General features: G+C 40.2%; 1 pseudogene; it reads right to left on the minus strand.

Moving 5' to 3' along the window:
- LOC124554866 overlaps positions 1 to 18,566 on the minus strand; it is a 71,687-nt pseudogene that overhangs the window by 8,198 nt on the left and 44,923 nt on the right.

Here is an 18,566-nt window from a genome sequence, read left to right on the forward strand (position 1 = left end):
TGGTAGCCTATGGCTTCATTGCAGGGGGTGCAGTCAATCTTGTGAAGCACTTTTGAATGTGGTTTTCAAAAATTGTCTTGAGCACCTAGTTTGGCATGCCACATGCAATGGAAATATCTTAGACCTTGTAGTTACAAACAGGCCAGATATCATCAATGACTTCAGCATAGAGATGGGGATTAATAATCATGATAACATCATAATAACTAAGGTTACAAAAATTAATAAATCAGTCAAGAAGGCTAGGAAAACGTTCATGCCAGAAAGAGCAGATAAGCAGATGTTAGCATCTCACTTAGACAGAACTGACATCACTTAGTTCCATTAAGATGGACGTAGAGAGATTATGGTCAAAGCTTAAACAGATCGTGAATTGCACTCTCAACAAGTCTGTACCTAGCAAACGAATTAAGGATGCAAAAGAGCCACTGTGGTTTAACAATGAAATTTGGAAAATACTGAGGAAGGAAAAGCTACTGCACTCTTGGTTCAAAAGAGAATGCCAAATGGCAACAAGGAAAGGTTACTACCACTGTCATACCTCAGCAAAAGATCTGGCTGAGAAGCAGGGGAAATTATTGTCCTGTGTAAAATCACTAAGTGAGTCAAAGGTTTCCATCATGTCACTTGACCAGTCTGGTGTGGCAGTAGGAGATAAATGTTTTAAATTTTACATTTAAGAAATAATTCATGCAAGAGAATCATATAAACATACCGTCATTTGACAATAGCACAAAGACACCTAACAACAATCACCTGTAAACATGTGCCATGTCAGTGCTCTTGGAAGAGAGCTGTGGGAGTGACACGGCTCTGTTGTTGTTCCTGTGTAGTGATCTGCAAAGACGGGGGGGGGGGGGGGGGGGGGGGGGGGGGGGGGTAGAGATTCAAGCAGTGATGAAGTACTTCATAAAGATAGGTATGAAAGGACATTCATGCCGATTTCCAGAATACACCAGGGGCTCTGCTCCTTTGTCTTCAACTGTTGCCAAGTGGATAAATGAATTTAAATTTGGTCAGGAGAGCTTAGATGATGATCATCCATGAATAGGTCAGCCAAGATGTGTCACTACTCTAGAAATCATTGCAAAAGTGCGCATAATGATCAAGGAGGATCACCAATTTAGAGTGCATGAAATTGCTCACGCTTGCCAGATGTCATCTGAAAGGTATTCACAAGATGGGTGCCGCGACTCTTGATGCTGGGTCAAAAACACATGAGAATGGACATATCACAACAATGTTTGGCCTGTTTTAGGAGAAACAAACAAGAACTTTTGTGCTGGTTTGTGACCACGAGGAAACTTTGGTTTACTACTATACTCCAGAGACAAAGCAACAATCAAAGCATTGGAAACATGCTGAATCTCCGCCGCCAAACTCCTTCAGCGGGGAAGGACATGGCGTCAGTGTTCTGGGATGCGCCACCAAATTCCTTCAGCGGGGAAGATCATGGCATCAGTGTTCTGGGATGAGAAGGGGATTCTGTTTGTACTTTATCTCCCCACTGGGCAAACAATTACTGGAGAATACTATGCTAACCTTCTGGACAAATTGCAACAAAAGATATGAGAAAAAGGCCAGGTTTAATAAGGAAGAAAGTCATCTAGCATCAAGCCAATGCACGCTCGCACGCATGTGCCATCGCCATGGTAAAATTACACAAACTAAGGTATGAATTGTTGCCACACGTGCCTCTTCCCTAAACTGAAAATTTTTCTTTGTGGATGAAGATTCACTTAAATTAAGAATTGATAGCCTGAGTTGACAACTATTTTGTAGGCCTGGAGGAAAATCATTGTCGAGATGGGATCAAGGTATTGGAACACTGTTGGACCAAGTGAATTAATCTACAAGCAGGGTACATTGAAAAACAAAAAAGTTTCAGTGACATAAGTACTTTTTTTCTATTCTGTTTCAAGAACTTTTCAAACCACCCTCGTAAGCATCCCTGACACCTGAAATAACTAAAAACAAATAAGTCACCAGTTGCAGATGGAATCTCAATTTGGTTTTACAAAGAGTGCTATATGGCACTGGACCCTTACTTAGCTTGTATTTATTGTGAATCTCTCACCCAGCAGAAAGACCTAAGCAACTGGGGAAAAAATACAGAGGCGTCTCCTGTATATACGAAGGGCGAAAGAACAGACCCGCGAAATTACAGACCAATACCCGTAACATCACTTTGCTGCAGAATTCTTGAACATATTCTGGGTTTGAATCTAATCAGTTTCATAGAGACCAATAAGTTTATGTCCACAAATCAGTACAAAGCACCACTCATGGGCAACTCAGCATGCCCTTTTGTCATACAATGTCTGTTCAAAAAATTCCAGAACTTTGTCCACAAAATTTTCTATGCTTATCTTTTAGTTACTATGGATTGTCTCCTTCAAAATACTCTACTCCAAAATTGATACACTGCTCCCAATATCATTTCCACTTCCAGGAGCAGTCTTGACACACATCTTGCTGGGTCGCATAAAGTGCCATCTGCGAATTTTCTTCTATCTCATCTACCATTGCAAAACTTCATCCTTTTCACCTTTGGAAATAAAAAGAAGTCTGCAGAGGTCATACTATTCTCACAAGGAACATCTCAGTCTCATTTGTAAGATCCAAAAAGTTTTTTTGGTCTTGACTCATGAGCGTGGAATGAACTTGCAACACAATGCATTCCAAGATGCTGTGTCATTTCATAACATGATCCAATTGAAATGTTACATTCTTCTACAATCTCTCGGACAGTGAATCTTCAACTGGCACACACAATTTCGTTGACGTTCCTGACACAAGCATCATCAGTGGACATCTAAGAGCGTCCTGAACAAGGATCATGTTTGACTTTTGTAAAGCCATTTTTAAAACGTGTGAATAATATGTAACACCGAGTATGGCTTAAGTACTCATCGCTATAGGCTCCCAGCATCATTTGGTGTGTCTCTGTAAAGGTTTTCTTGAGTTTCACACAAAATTTTATGCAGATGCATTGCTCCTCTAACTTTGCCATCACAAAATTCACAAACCTAGATTCCATATTTCTTGATTTCCGAGAAGCATTTGACATAATGACTCAATGCAGACTTTTAACAAAGGTACAAGCACATGGAATACATTCCCAGACATGTGAGTGGCTCAAAGACTTCTGAAGTAATAGAACCCACTACATTATCCCGACGGTGAGTGTCCATCAGTGACTGGGGTATCATTAGGATCGTTCCAGGGATGTGTGATAGGAGCGCTATTACTCATATTTTCTATGTGCATAACTGATTTGATGGACAAAGTGGACAGTAATCTGTGGTTGTTTGCTGATGATGTTGTGGTGTATGGAAGGTGTCATCGTTGAGTGATTTAGGAGGATAAAAGATGACCTGGACAAAGTTCCCAGTTGGTGTGATAAATGACAGCTAACCCTAAATGTAGAAAAATATAAGTTACTGCAGATGAGTTGGAAAAACAAATCCATAATGCCAGAATCCAGCATTAGTAGTGTCATGAATGAAGAAGTCACATTGTTTCAATATCTGGACGTAACATTGCAATGTGATATGAAATGGAACAAACGGGTGAGGGTCATGGTAGGGAAGGCAAATAATCATCTTTTGTTTGTTGGGTGGATTTTACTACAGTGTGGCTCAGCTGTGATGGACATCACATATAGGATGCTAGTGTGATCTCTTCTTGAGTACAGTTTGAGTGTCTGGTATCCACAAGGGGTCGAATTAAAGCAGACATTGAGGTAATTCAGAGGCAGGATACTAGATTTGTTAACAGTAGGTTGAAACAACAACATACAAGTATTATGGAGATGTTTCTGGAACTCAAATGGGAATCCCTGGAGGGATTTTGAGGAACACTGTGCTGACTGCAGAACAATTCTGCTTGCACCAACATACATTATGCGTAAGGACCACAAAGATAAGAGACAACAAATTAGGACTCATAGAGAGGCATATAGACATTCACTTTTTCCTCACTCAATTGGCAGATGGAACGGGAAAGGAACTGACTACAGTTGAAATAAAATTACTTGATAGTTGGCACTTCAAACGCCAATAAGAGTAGTCAGCGTCACACTTGAACTGTCTGCTGTTGCCAAACTCCACCAAAATTGGCCAGTCACTTCCAATTCCTGGTTCAGCATTCTTTCTTGATGTATTTGTATCCCGAATTACGAGCCCGACACTTTTATTATGTATTTCATGACACGCGATAGCTACACCAAAAACAACACACATTAACAATGCTAATGAAAGACACACATTTCATTCATAGCACTAACCAAACACTACTGAATAACTCAGCACAAGGTGTGATTCAGTATCATACATATAGTTATCATATTCACAGAGATCATCTTACATTAGATAAGCTTTTCACTACACTGCATGAAACTGAAATTTTTAAGGTTGCAATTCATAGTTGGAACTGGGTCACTACATTCACATATATAAATACTTCATGCAGTGCTGTGGCATAGCACAATGGTTGGCAGATTAATCTAATATGTAGCATGTTGTAGATTTGAATCTCATCAATGTAGCAAAATTTTTATTTTTAAATCTAACCAAAAGAGTGTGATTATTATTTTCATTCAATTAATTGGTTTAAATATATTTTTATTTTATTTTTAATAATTTGCTGCATCATTTTTCATCATTGTTTTGACTGTTCTATTTGGTCTTATTTTTCTTCCTGTCATTATTTCTTCATTTGGAATCTGCCTCAGTCATCTATAATCCACGACCAAGTGCCCACATGGACTGTTCACTGGTTTCTAACATGGCAGCATGTGCAGCTAGTGTAAGGATAGTTACAGGTAACAAATGACATGGAGAAATTTCAATTTGCTTTCAGCCCTGAAATTGAGTTTTTGTTGTCGTGAGTTTACCCTTAAGGGTTAGCTTTAATTGCCATGAACAAAGCGATCATGATATTAGTACTGCTGCAGACTGTTGATCACAATTTTCTCAGCTGGGTTAGGACACAAGTTTACAGTCAGGGATACAAAATGGGTCGTCTGCCCCAGTTCAGTCACTGGTCACTTTAAATCAATAGTCGACAGAGTATCCAACATTTCTGACATACCTTGCACCAGCCACTAGAAAAATTGCTCTGTGTTAAACATTTAACATAATTTGTGAAGTGAACTGCTTGTTTGTTGTCACCTGTAACCAAACGGTAGCTGGTAGCCAATGTGGCAACATTATTGCAGCAAGTGATTGATGTCAACTATCAAGTAATTTTATTCAGACTATTGTAGTGAGACAGGGTACCTTCTGCCATGCACCATATGGTGGCTAGTGGAGTATGTATGTAGATGTGGAATCACATCCCATCTGGAAAGTCAGCCCTTGATCTGCAGTTCTGGGTAACTTTCTCAAAATCTACCCTTTTTCCTAGACCTATCCTTCACCCCTCTTCCTTCCACTTCAACCCTTCTGCCTGAAGAATGAGCTACTGGCTCTGAAGCTCGCCTAATTATAATCTTCTTTTATGTGTGTGTTCTGCTGCCACTTAGCAAGTAGGTTGTTTATCTATCCAATTCAATTATCATGTAATCAAAAGCTGCATTTAACACACCAAGTCTCTTTTACCAATCACTTTTAATATGTCCTACAGAATGTACTGTCTATCCTGTCCTTTTTTGAGATTACTGTTTTGTTGTACTTTTCTACAGGCATCATCTTACTTATTAGGAGTCAGTTCCTTCATGTTGTTGTTGTTGTTGTGGTCTTCAGTCCTGAGACTGGTTTAATGCAGCTCTCCATGCTACTCTATCCTGTGCAAGCTTCTTCATCTCCCAGTACCTACTGCAACCTACATCCTTCTGAATCTGCTTAGTGTATTCATCTCTTGGTCTCCCTCTACGATTTTTACCCTCCACGCTGCCCTCCAATGCTAAATTTGTGATCCCTTGATGCCTCAAAACATGTCCTACCAACCGATCTCTTCTTCTAGTCAAGTTGAAGAGCTGCATGTCCTCGGGAAAAATTATGGCTGTAGTTTCCCCTTGCTTTCAGCCGTTCGCAGTACCAGCACAGCAAGGCCATTTTGGTTAATCTTACAAAGCCAGATCAGTCAATCATCCAGACTGTTGCCCCTGCAACTACTGAAAAGGCTGCTGCCCCTCTTCAGGAACCACATGTTTATCTGGCCTCTCAACAGAAACCCCTCCGTTGTGGTTGCACCTACGGTACGGCCATCTGTATCGCTGAGGCACGCAAGCCTCCCCACCAACGGTAAGGTCCATGGTTCATGGGGGGAGTTCCTTCATAGTCAACAGTTAAGGAATGGGTGGCTGAATTCATATGTGGCATATGTCTCTGTAAGATGACTCATGAACTACTTCCTAGAATTACAATCAAATATGAAAATGCTGAGAAAGAACACAGTGTGATATTGCAAGATCAGTAATTAAAAAGATGTGCAAAACAGTTGATGCCGTGGCCATACCAGAAAGTGAGTGGCATGTCTGTTGAAGCCTGACTACAACCTAATGTGAAAAACAATTTGGGACAATCTGACACACAACTGATTCTATGCACCAATCTGTTCCCGTGGATGAAATGAAACAGCAGTTGCACAAAAATAGCCAAGGTGACTTAATCGGAGAGAAAGAGTGGTCATTGTTTTCTAGGATGCAAAAGGGATTGTATTTTAGATTAGCTTGCAAGACTGAAACAATACCTCACAAATACTATGCAAGTATTCTGACTCAACCGGATGAAAAAATATGGAGCCAAGACCCAGGGGGAAAAAAAAGTTTATCATCAGTGAAATGCATATGGTCACAAAGGCACTTTCACAATAGGAAAACTGGGAGTTTCAAGTGTGAAGTCTTCAAATATCTATTCCATTCTCCAATTTTTTCACATTCTGACTTTAGCTTCCTCTTCTTTTCTTTTTGTATGAATGATTCACTTAAGACTACATGCGTCACAGCTCAAAACCGTTTTGTGAGTCAACAACTGGATATGTTTTCACTTCTCTGTCTCTTGTAACTCCGTTGGACATGGAGGTAGCAAATGAGGATGTAGGATGCCCATGACATACTGCTGTGCTGTCAGAGTGACCTGAAGTCATATCCGATGCTGCCCCAAACGCCCTCTCCCTATGTCGTTGTCATACTCACTGACAACTGTCATCGCGGGTCTTGTAGAATGTGACTCACTGCTGATCACATGACAGGTGCAGGTGTGAAAGGGTTACAATGTGCTCGGCGTACTTGCAGCAATTCTCCCATGGGCTCGTCAGACACGGTCAACCGGAAGCTTGCTGACAAGCAAGCCGCCCTTACGTACCCAAGCAGTCCAACATGGGGACACTACCACATCTGAATGTCTCACAAATCTGCATACTGCATAATTCAATCAGCCTGGCAAATGGAGACACACAATTAGGCCCCTTCAAATTTTGTTACGTGCTGATAATGCTGACTCACAGAAGTACAGGGCATCTGTGTCCTTCACAGGGATCACTCAACATCTTACGCTCTTCACATCTCTTATAGCTCCTACCATTCACGGTAACAATCCGAGACACAAACAAAGCTAATGCAATCTGGTGACCTTTTTATCCATTTCAGAGAGTTGCGACTCTCATAATTTACCACTGGTATGCACACTCGTGAAACTACGTTGCTTCAGGGAGCTTCCCTTTTTTTTCTTCAAGCAGTTTAGTTCTTTGAATCCATTTTTCTTGTAGCTCAGAATAATTATTTTATTGTGTAGCAAACTTACAGGCTAGCATTTTGGCCTGAGCTGTCTGAGTTGGTGGTCATGTGTGTGTGTGGTGTGCTTGCTTGTGTGAATGAATGGTGTGTATTTCTATTTCTTTTTCTGATGAAGGTTGTGGCCAAAAGCTTATGTGTAAGTGTCTTAACTGTGCCTGTCTGCATTTTAACGTGCCATCTTTATGGTAATTAGCACTCTATCTTTTCCTACACTGCTGATATTCCAACCTGTAGTTTCCATTGTTTGAACTTACGGTCTACTGTTTTATGTTGCAGTGCACTTCTACAAGTGTAATACACAAATGTTGCCTTAGGAAAGTGTCACAATAACATCCATGTCTACCGTTTGCTATTTTTTATGAAATAGCACATCACACTCGAAATTTAACTTAGCCAATGAAATAAGTTTGAAGATTTATTGTGTGTAAGAGACACGAGGGCCCACTGTGTGGGAAATGTGGGAAGTTCTGTGCAGAGACGGAGTTATCCACAGACGCAGTAAGTCTTGGGAGCTATACGGGTGTTTAAACATCGCCACCTGCTGGGATGAGGGGCCACTTACTCTGAGGTGGCGCTGTGCCAGCAACGAGCTCGACCCATTGATTAGCACCACAGATGACAATGAGCAACCAGCTGCTTCTCTGTGCAGAGATATAAAATTTATCGATTTTGGACATCGGGTGACAATCTGTCACATGGAGAACAATGATTACTCTGGCAATTTTAACACTAATCTAGTGTTCTGCAACATATTAATGTGAAATGTTGTCTATGATGTTGAAGAGTTTAAGTTAAACTGATATCTGAGAATTTGTTGTTTTTGTGGCACTATCCGGAAAATGGCCTCTCTTGCAGCTCCAAGCATAAATGTACAGTGAAGAAGAATAATTAGCACAGCACACTGGAACTGAGTAGGGATCCGGTTTACTGCTCGGCCACTAAATTAGCATATTGTGAGTACACCAGAAGAGACGCTGTACACACTTGCATATACTACATACACAAGTACAAGCATCGATCAAGCTACTGTGAAACTGCACTCTGTGTGACTCATCACTACATCAGAATACTGTAAATGTGGTGATTCCAATTTCGTAAGGTCTCTTCCTGTTTGTTTTCATCAGTTGGATCTTATTTTTCAAGTATGTGGGAATCCAATGAGCTGCCTGTTTGGATACATTCTTTCTGTATGTCCCACAAGTTGGATTCTTTGGAGACACATTGTAACAAGAGTTTTTAGGAATTTGCCTGGAGATTTCACACTGGGTTCTGTGTGATGTATTCCATCTTTTATTCTTGGACCTAAGATTTTTACTACAATTTTACATTCTTCTAATTCAGTTTGCTGTTTTCATGTCTTGTGTTGGACAAAGAGTCTCTCTCATGCATAAAGAAATTCTAATTTGATCACTGTTGTGCAATGTTAGATTTTAGAGTTCCAGGAAAAATACTTTTTGTTAACTGAGAGACAGTTTGTATTTTCTGAAGTCTGGATTCTATGCCTTCTTTTCATTATGATGTTCAGTGGTCTTTTTCACCTAATTATTTAAACTCTTTATCACCGAATACTATGTTGTTGCCTATATAAGTTCACCCAGTGCCATTTTGGCATCGTCCATTAATTTTTTATCCAGGTGAAATTATTAGTCCAATTTTCCTAGATTGCTCCCTTAATATTTCAAATTGCTTTAGCACATCAGTGATGTTTTTGTCAATTAGTATTACATCATCGGTATAGGTTACACAATATAATTCTATCTTTAAGTTTACATTCTAGTCAGTGTAATAGTGCACCTGCTCTTCTCCATTATCTTACAATTTTCTTAGGGGCATAGTTGAATAGCAATGTGTTATGCCATCCCATTTTCATATACTTATGTCTGTCTTAAATTACACTGCTTGAAAAAAAGTGAGACACTCAGAAGGTGGGGAGAAAACAAATTGAAACACAGCTAATTTAGAGGGTATGCGATGTTATTTCAGTGATAACAAAACAGAGTCAAATTTACACAGAACTTATCAGTTTGAGCCCACTTATCAACACAGCAATGCACCCTGTCTGGCCTGGACAGTGTGGGAGGATGTCGTAAAGCTGCTGCATACCCTCCTGAGAAAGGTGATCCACAACTGTTGTAACTGGACATTGCAATCATGGATACAGGCAGTGGGATGGAGTTGACGTCCATGTTGGTCCCATAATGTTCTATCGGGGACAGATATGGGGATTTTGCTGGCCACAGGAGTATATCAACATCACGCAGACAACTTAAAGAGACACACACTACATGTGGACAAGCACTGGCCTGTTGAAAAATAGCACCACAATACTATTACACACTGCTGTACCATCAGAGTTCCCTCGGCCATTACAAGCCGTGACCTGAAGTCATACCCAATGGCTCCCCACACCATGGGACTGCTTTGTGACCCCCCCCCCCCCAAAATGTGGAAGAATGGGACCTCTCCCCATCTCCCCGGGTCACTGTCGAACTTCTCCACGATAGTCATTTGGAGCAGTGCAGGACTGGGACTCATTAGTGAACATAATGTGACACCATTCATTAGCAGTCCGTACTTCTCGATCATGGCACCACTTCACATGCAGTCATTTGCTTGGGTGTTAATGGCAGCCTATGTGCAGGACGGCAATTCCATAGTCTGGCTGCTCCTAGCTGTATGACACAGCATGTTGCAAGGAGTCTATTACAGTGAACTCCTGTTTATCCTAAATGATCGGGACGGTGGCCGGTTCCGATAACAAAAATTTCAGATAAATCAAAGTCCCCCTGTTTTCACATGTGAACACTCCAAATTGCATCAATATTGCGAAATACGATCGTATAACGTGCGTAGGGTATGTAAAACGTTACTGATATGGTTGCAAATAACCCTGCACTTTTTTACTGAAAAAATTGTGTTGACATGTTAAAAAGGCACCAAACTATGATTGAAAACTCAAAGTTTTTAAGTGCTGTATAACAAAGCTCGTTTATTTTGCATTCTTACAGAAAAAATCTCTCTTATTTGGCAGCAGGAAATAACAGGAGTTTTAATTTTATTACCTACTCTTTTGAGTAAAAAATAAACTACTGAACAAAATTATGAAACAAATCTAGAGATTACTCAAAGGAACAAAAAGTCTGTCTAGAGGAACTTTCAAGAAAATTAAAAAAAAAAAACTTTTTAAGTTATGGACATAGAAGTTCTAGGATGCTTCATTAGAGTTTATTTTTTGGTAACGAAGTCACAAACGTCTTTTTTTTTTTTTGTTTTTTTGCTTGAGAAACTATTGCTGCAACAATACATCTCCAACGTTGAAATCAAACTATTTCAAGATAAATCGTCTCCGCCTGTTGGCTGATGTACTCCAGGGCAGTTTGGATCACTTCGTAACAGAATGTGTGAGGAATATTTTTCTCCGATTCATCATCAGAAACATAGTCTTCTGACACTTTATGATCGGTCACAATTTGGACGATTTCATCCTCAGTCACATGAAAAAATGCCATTTTCTATCCACTCTTCAATGTCTTCGAAGTGTGTGTCTTTACAACCAGCTTCTCCAGTAAATTCACCAAAATTATGTCAGCTTGAGTTTCGGTGTTGCCTCCTCCTTCCCACCACTTAGGTTGCCTTACGATCTAAGAGTTTTTTCCAAGACCTAACAAGAGGAACTGGAGGAATTAGATTCCAAGCTTCAGCAATCAATGAATGACACTTAAAACATCGATTTTCTTAAGAGCTTCCACAAAATCATCTGCAGCATCAATCACACCTATTAATTATTCCAGCATCTTGCGTCTGTAATGTTTTTCCATCGCCTCAAGAATACCTTGGTCCATCGGTTTACATAGAGATGTGACATTTTGTGGGAGAAATACAACTTTGATATCCCCATCTTGCAGATCACCTGGGTGAGAAGGAGCATTGTCCACAAGAAGTAGCACTTTTCAAGGAAGTCCTTTTCCTTCCATGTAATTTACTACAGCTGGAACAAACTCTGCCTGGAACCACTCTCTGAAGATGGCACTGTTCATACATGCCTTAAGACTGACTCGTGTACCTCAGTGGCAAACTGGTTGGTTGGTGTCTAAATGCTCTTGGTGTTTTGGATTTGCCAATTAAAGTAAGACACAGTTTATGATTGCCAGTGGCATTACTGCAAGCAAGGACAGTAAATCTTTCTTGGATTTTTTTGTACCTGAAGCCATTTCTTCTTCTTTAGAGGCAAGGGTTTTCATTGGCAGCATTTTGTAATTCAACCCAGTTTCATCACATTTGTAAAGTTGATTGCCAGTATAACCTCCTTTGTCAATGATTGTGTGCAGTTTCTTCTTAAAATCAGTGTAGCAGCTTCATCCCCAGATAATGATTTGGCAATGATGGCAATTTCATGAATGCCATGCTGCTTCTTGAAACGATCCTGCTGGCCATTACTTCCGAGCAATTCTTGCTTCTTTCCTTCAATCAGCTCATCAGCTCATTTTGACAAAGTAGAGGACCTGAAACTGACACACCTTTGGCTCTTATTTATTCGTGCCACAAAAATAATGCCTCTTCTAACTGAGGATGTGCACCTTTTCTCATTGCTTTTCAAGATTTCACTGCGCTGCCCAATGCTTGGATGGAACAAAATTTTTAAATTCCTGATCAATTTTTCTTCCGATCAGTAATTGTACTCCTACTCTGCAGCAACTTTTGTGGGTGGCTCACCAGCATCAATTCTCTGCAAAGTGTGAAGCTCTTTTTCCAACAAGATCACATTCATTTTATGTTTCATGCCTGTAGTCACGTTCAGTGTTCTTTCTACAGACACTCGACTGAGTCCTTTACGGTTTTTGGCCCCTTTTATCTCTGGACACTTTAAGGCACATAGTGGGAGCACGAAACCTCAAATCAGAAACACACAGATGCACAACTTGACAACACTCGAGATGCACTAGACAAACTTTTGACTTTTGAAACCAGGCTGTGGCAGCCATCAAATGAAAGCATTCGATACATCTATGCCATTTCCTCTGTTCTACCCAAGCCCACGTGGCAACACAACATGGTGTTGTACATTCACTGTTACACACTCAGCTTTGATGTACCGACAACAAGTGGAAAGTGTTAGGCGGTGCACTCTAATTGTCGGTTTTGACAGGGCTACGTTGCGCTGCATAGAACAATACTGTATGTACTGTACTACCAAGGAGTTCCAATAGATGGCAGTGGCATGAAACCATGCAATACGAATAAGAAACACACTAGAGCTTCAACCAACACACGCACGAATTGACGATACTTGGACTTTTGACACACACCAGTGCACTGATTAGCAGTAGATTGCCAAAAAACACCAGCAAATGCTTGGCTCCAGGTGCACGCAAACTGAAACTTGTCAAGTGTCAATCTAGCTAGCCAAAAGTGTAGCTGCACGAGAGTTTACTGTACTTGTTCTCAGATGGCAGTCACAGATGTGAACAGGTTACAATGTACTCAGTACACTACACAGTGATGCTCCCTTGTAGTGGTCTCATGTAGTCAACTGGAACATTGATGATGAGTATGCCCTTACTTTCCAACATCAGGCCACTGTCAGATCCAAATACTCCAAAAATACAGATGTTGCAAGGTTTAACCAGGCGACCAAATGGACATCCACAATGAGGTTTCTTTCAAACTCTCATCAGATAATGCTGTCTCACACCAATATGCAGCACCTTCATATCCTCCAGAGTGATGATTCATCTGACGCTATTCGCATCCCTTATATACCACATGATGCTTGCTAAACAGCAATAAAAACAAAGAACACTAATGAATAATGAAGGAAAAGACAGACTGTTACTTACCATAAAGAAGATACCTTAGGCTGCAGATGGGCAGAATTAAAAGACACTTACATAAAGCTTTCAGCCACAGCCTTCACCAGTAATTAGTAGTCTGCCTTTTCCAATATTGTTGATATTCCTACTGGAGTTTCCATTGTTTCAAGGACACTGATGCTTTTCTGTGAGTGTTTGCTTTATGATGTTTTCTGCATTTTAGCTTTTTTTTAAAAAAAGAAAAAAAAAAAAAAGAAAGAAAGAAAAAAGATTTGTTGCTGGAAAACTTCTGAAGTCCAATAAAGGAGTTACAACAGCCATATATGGTTATCTGGTGGACCTTGCAGAACCAAATTCTAGGGCTGAAATATCTTGTTGACCAATGGGCATTAATCAGAATGAATACTAAATAAAAATTAAATCCAAGTTTACACAAAAAACACAGGTTCTATCACTGTTGTTTTTCATTCTATTTTGCTCTTATGTTTGCTATGACTTGTTAAACAGAAATTTTCTTTCTATCTATAGAGTTACATTTGCTGTAATGTATCTTACCTCGATGTTGTTTCTTCCTTCATCTCACTGCTGCCCCAATCATGGCAAGCAAGTCATCCTCACTGCATTTGCTTCGTATTGCATCTCTGAAACAACTGTTAAAACACCCGTTAAACAGTACCAGGCAATTACCACACAGTGAAATGTTGGTACACTAAAAAGGAAGAAAAACTTTGCAGAAATCTTCAACAGTAATCTTGTAGTCTGCAGTAGGCAACAGCAGGATAACAAACCCACTGGACAAGAATGGGAAAGTCATGATAGAAGATACTTTTATTTTTATAAATAAACAGGTATCTTACACAAATGCTCAAGAGTGTACATAGGATCTTGGGCTGAAGAGGTGGAGCAGAAACTGACATTAGTTTTGTTGAAGAGGGAGTACTGGAACACAGCACAATTTCTTGCAAAATGAAGCCAAATTTATTGATAAACTCTTAATTAATTGCCAAGCTCACTAATGTGATCATTTTACGACAGGTACTTACTGCTTGGAGTATATGTGACTTTTCAGGCTTGCCTGATAGATCTGTTGCAAAAACACTTTGGGTTCCCCACCAGATAACATTATGCAAGTCCCTCCCTCAATATTTAAGTGACACAACGTTTTGGCATCTACAGGTGGTGGTGATTTCCACCATCACTGCTGCAAGATGCAACTGGCAATTTCCACATGACAGCTTTGAAATTTATCATGTGGATGACTATGACCATCATATTTAGAATTCAGAGGATTTCATAGAATACCTGAAGATGCTTAAACTAGAACTTTCAGATCTTTTAGTTAGCTCAAATGTTATATCATTACTTACAAAAGTGCCCCTGCAGCCCTCATTAGAGGTTATTAACAGCAAGTTTGAGAAAGAAATTGTGGTGCTGTTTAAACATGTGCATACCTCATCCTATTTCTTATGTAACACCAACTACTTTAATCAAGTGGACAGTGTTCCCATGGGAGATCCTCTATTTCCCTTAGTAAATATCCAACATTCCTCCTTCTGGCAGAATGCTGAAGAGACATTTGTGGTGTGGCCCACATAATACAGACACTACCTATGTCCCTGCAGCATTTGCACTCGCTCCATCTGAATATTCAGTTCACTGTGGAAGTACAAAAAGATAGCAGCTTACCATTCCTGGATGTCACGGTTAGAAGAAAAGCTGACAGAACACTGGGGCATAGTCTCTACTGCAAACTGATACACGCAGAGTTATATTTGCGGTCCAAAAGTTGCCATCACCCTGCACAATGTGGTAGCGTCTTACACTCCCTGGCACATAGAGCACACGTGATCTCAGATACCAACAGTCTGCCTGGTGAACTGTAAAACCTAATAACAGTGTTGCAGCAGAACGTTTATTCTTGTAAACAGATTTGCAATGTGCTCTGAGCAAAGCAAGTTCAGTGTAGGGATGTAAATGAAGATACTTAGACAAGCACTGCAAATGGCTTTCTTGCCATATTTCAGTGGCATGTTTTCAAAAATAGAAAGAATCGCTAGGAGAAACAGAATCAAGTGTGTTTTTCGTCTACAGCGAAACTAAGGAAGTGTTTGTGTTAAGTTAAAGACAATCTTGACCCTAGAAAACATAGATCATATATAAGATCTGATGCCATTATGGGAAATCTTATATAGGGCAGACACCTCACATTGTGCAAGAACACTGTGTTCAACAGCACTGACAAAAATGCCACCCAGTAAATTAGTGGTAGCAGAGCACTACCTGAATACAGGGCACCACACGTTTCCCAAGAGGCCATACGGTGGGCAATCATACCAACAGGAATATGGAATTTTGACTAAGCACTGCCCAGAATCCAGCACTGACTGCCATGAAATTAAAACAGTAGAAACCAGATCCTCCGATGTATGACCTGATGCAGCACCTTGCAGAGAGTTAATTCAGCTTTTAACCACACGAGTGTCCAGAAGTGCAGTCATTGCCCACAACACATAAGCAGAAGGCTACTATGAATGGCATTTCCATCCAACTGGGAGTGCCTGTACACACATTCGTACTCCTGCTTCTAGCCTGACAAATTTCAATTCTGCTGTGCGAATATCACCAGTCACATCTTGCAGCAGTGATGACAGGACCCACCACTACCTGAAGATGATGAACAGTTGTGTTGGTGAAATATTGCGAGGCTTGCACAAAGTTATTCAGTGGCCAATCTGAGAAGATTTGTATACATTATTTTTCTGTGACACAGGTATTGTGCAGCAAAATGTGATAACTTTCTGCATTTGCCTTTTTGTAAATTTCAAAATACCCCAAAAATTGGTGAGAAACACTGAACATATGACGTAACCAGATGACATACCCCACAGCATGTGCAGCAGTCGGGGTTGAGTGTAAAGGAACGATTGAGCAGTGCAATACTTTCATTTGAGAAAACAGAGCAAATTTCAAAACATTTTGTAAATATGATCTGTTGTAAATGTAGATGTTACAAAATTACTGTCCCTGCTGTAATCAAGCAAAAGCAGTTTTGATTTTGTGTTTTTTGCTTCTGTCACTTCTCTTTTTGTTTACAGACATTAGTTAGTAAAGAAAACAAAGGTCATTTAATGGCGATGATGCTATTCTGAAGTTTACACTCATCTACTTGTTATGCAATATGGTAGGTTTTCATTGTACTGTACTTTGCAAGAAATCAAGGAAACTGCAAGACCGGTAAATAAAATAATAAACTTCAATATAAATACATAATTGTTTAACACAATGAAAAAATACTGCCTGCCAGATGCAAGACGCAAATCCTGAACGCCATCACTAAAGTCGCACACATGTATCCGTAGCCACAACGATATGAATACTTGACTTGGGTTGGGATGGTCAAGTGTGACAGACCAAGAGGCTCAACCACTGCAAGCATGGCAAGGTACATCATCTGGTGACATTTGTCATTCGTTTTAAGGGAGAGGGTAAGGAGTCATTCCAACCCTGGGAGTGGAAAGACTTACCTTAGGGGGGAAAAAGGACAGGTATACACTCGCACACACACACACACACACACACACACATATATCCATCCGCACATATACAGACACAAGCAGGGTATATGTGCGGATGGATATGTGTGTGTGTGTGTGTGTGTGTGTGTGTGTGTGTGTGTGTGCGAGTGTGTGTGTGTGTGTGTGTGTGTGTGTGTGTGTGTGTGTGTGGCATACTGGTCTGAACTATGCAGCCTTCAAATGGAAGTTTTTTGATCACTCCTTATTTTGCACCCTGCCACCTTGGCAATATGTACCGCAAATCATCAGACAGACGACCTTCCTGCATGCTTCGAGCATCCCCTGGTGCTGTTCCAAACCAATGCTAATCTTTGTAACTGTGATGAGCAGTGTGCAGATTGCATCTTTGTATCCCACAAAGAGGTGACAGTTCCCAGTGGCATGAATGGTTACTGTTTATTGACTGTCACTGAGTTGGTGAGTCATTTGCTACATTGTGGCCCACCTGTTCGCTGCTAAAGCCATGCTAGTCAGTGGTAACCCCTGTCAATGATATCCTCTTGCCCATAGCAGTTCACTCTGCTGATTGTGGTAGTATTTTCCTTGAATAAATCTGCTCACAGTACACCTTTGACACTGTGGTACAAGAAAGCCCAATGACTACACACCCTTATAGAATAAGTGTCTCGAGCCATGGTTACCCACGATATGGCAGTGATAAAATCACCCTGTGATCAACTGTCACACTGCAGCTGTAAGCTGCACCTCCGTTTTCAGAATACTCAGGTTTATTAATTTGAAGTAAATCAGATCTTTTGCAGGAAGATTTAACAAAAAGAGCACATCCACGAAAGGATGAAACCATGTCTAATTAACTAGAACACAAAATTAATAATTAGTGGTGACAAAGATCCTCTGCAATAAAAAATAATGTCCACTTACTTCATGTATTAGTCTTCAAGTGACAGAATATATGTAACTGTGTCCTTCTTATTTAAACTGATTAAACAATGGAAATTCCAGGTAGGAATATCAACAGTGCAGGGAAAGATAGATCACTATTTACCGTAAAGAAAACAAAGTTGCACACAGGCACAACACACAAGCAAGCACTTCACGCGTGCACGCACGCACACACACACAGAGAAAAAAAACTGCCAAGTCCAGCAGCTAGGGGCAAGCTACTGGAGTTGTCAGTCATATGTGTGTGACATGTGCTTGCCTGTGTGTATGAACGTGTGTGTTTCTCTGTATCTCTTTTGCTGATGAAGGCTGTGACCGAAAGCTTTGTGTAAGTGCCTTTTTAATTGTGCCTGTCTACAATGTAACATGTCTCCTTTACAGTAAGCAGCAATCTATGTTTTCCTATATTTTTCATTTACACAGATGTAATTAACAAATCAGAGTCTATTTATTCCAGAGAAGTGACAGTTTGTTCATGACAGTTCAGCACAAATCTGATTTTTTATATACAGCAAGGCTACCTATAAATTATTCTGT

The sequence above is a fragment of the Schistocerca americana genome, chromosome X (assembly GCF_021461395.2).
Source record: "Schistocerca americana isolate TAMUIC-IGC-003095 chromosome X, iqSchAmer2.1, whole genome shotgun sequence".
In the NCBI taxonomy this organism is placed as follows: domain Eukaryota; kingdom Metazoa; phylum Arthropoda; class Insecta; order Orthoptera; family Acrididae; genus Schistocerca; species Schistocerca americana.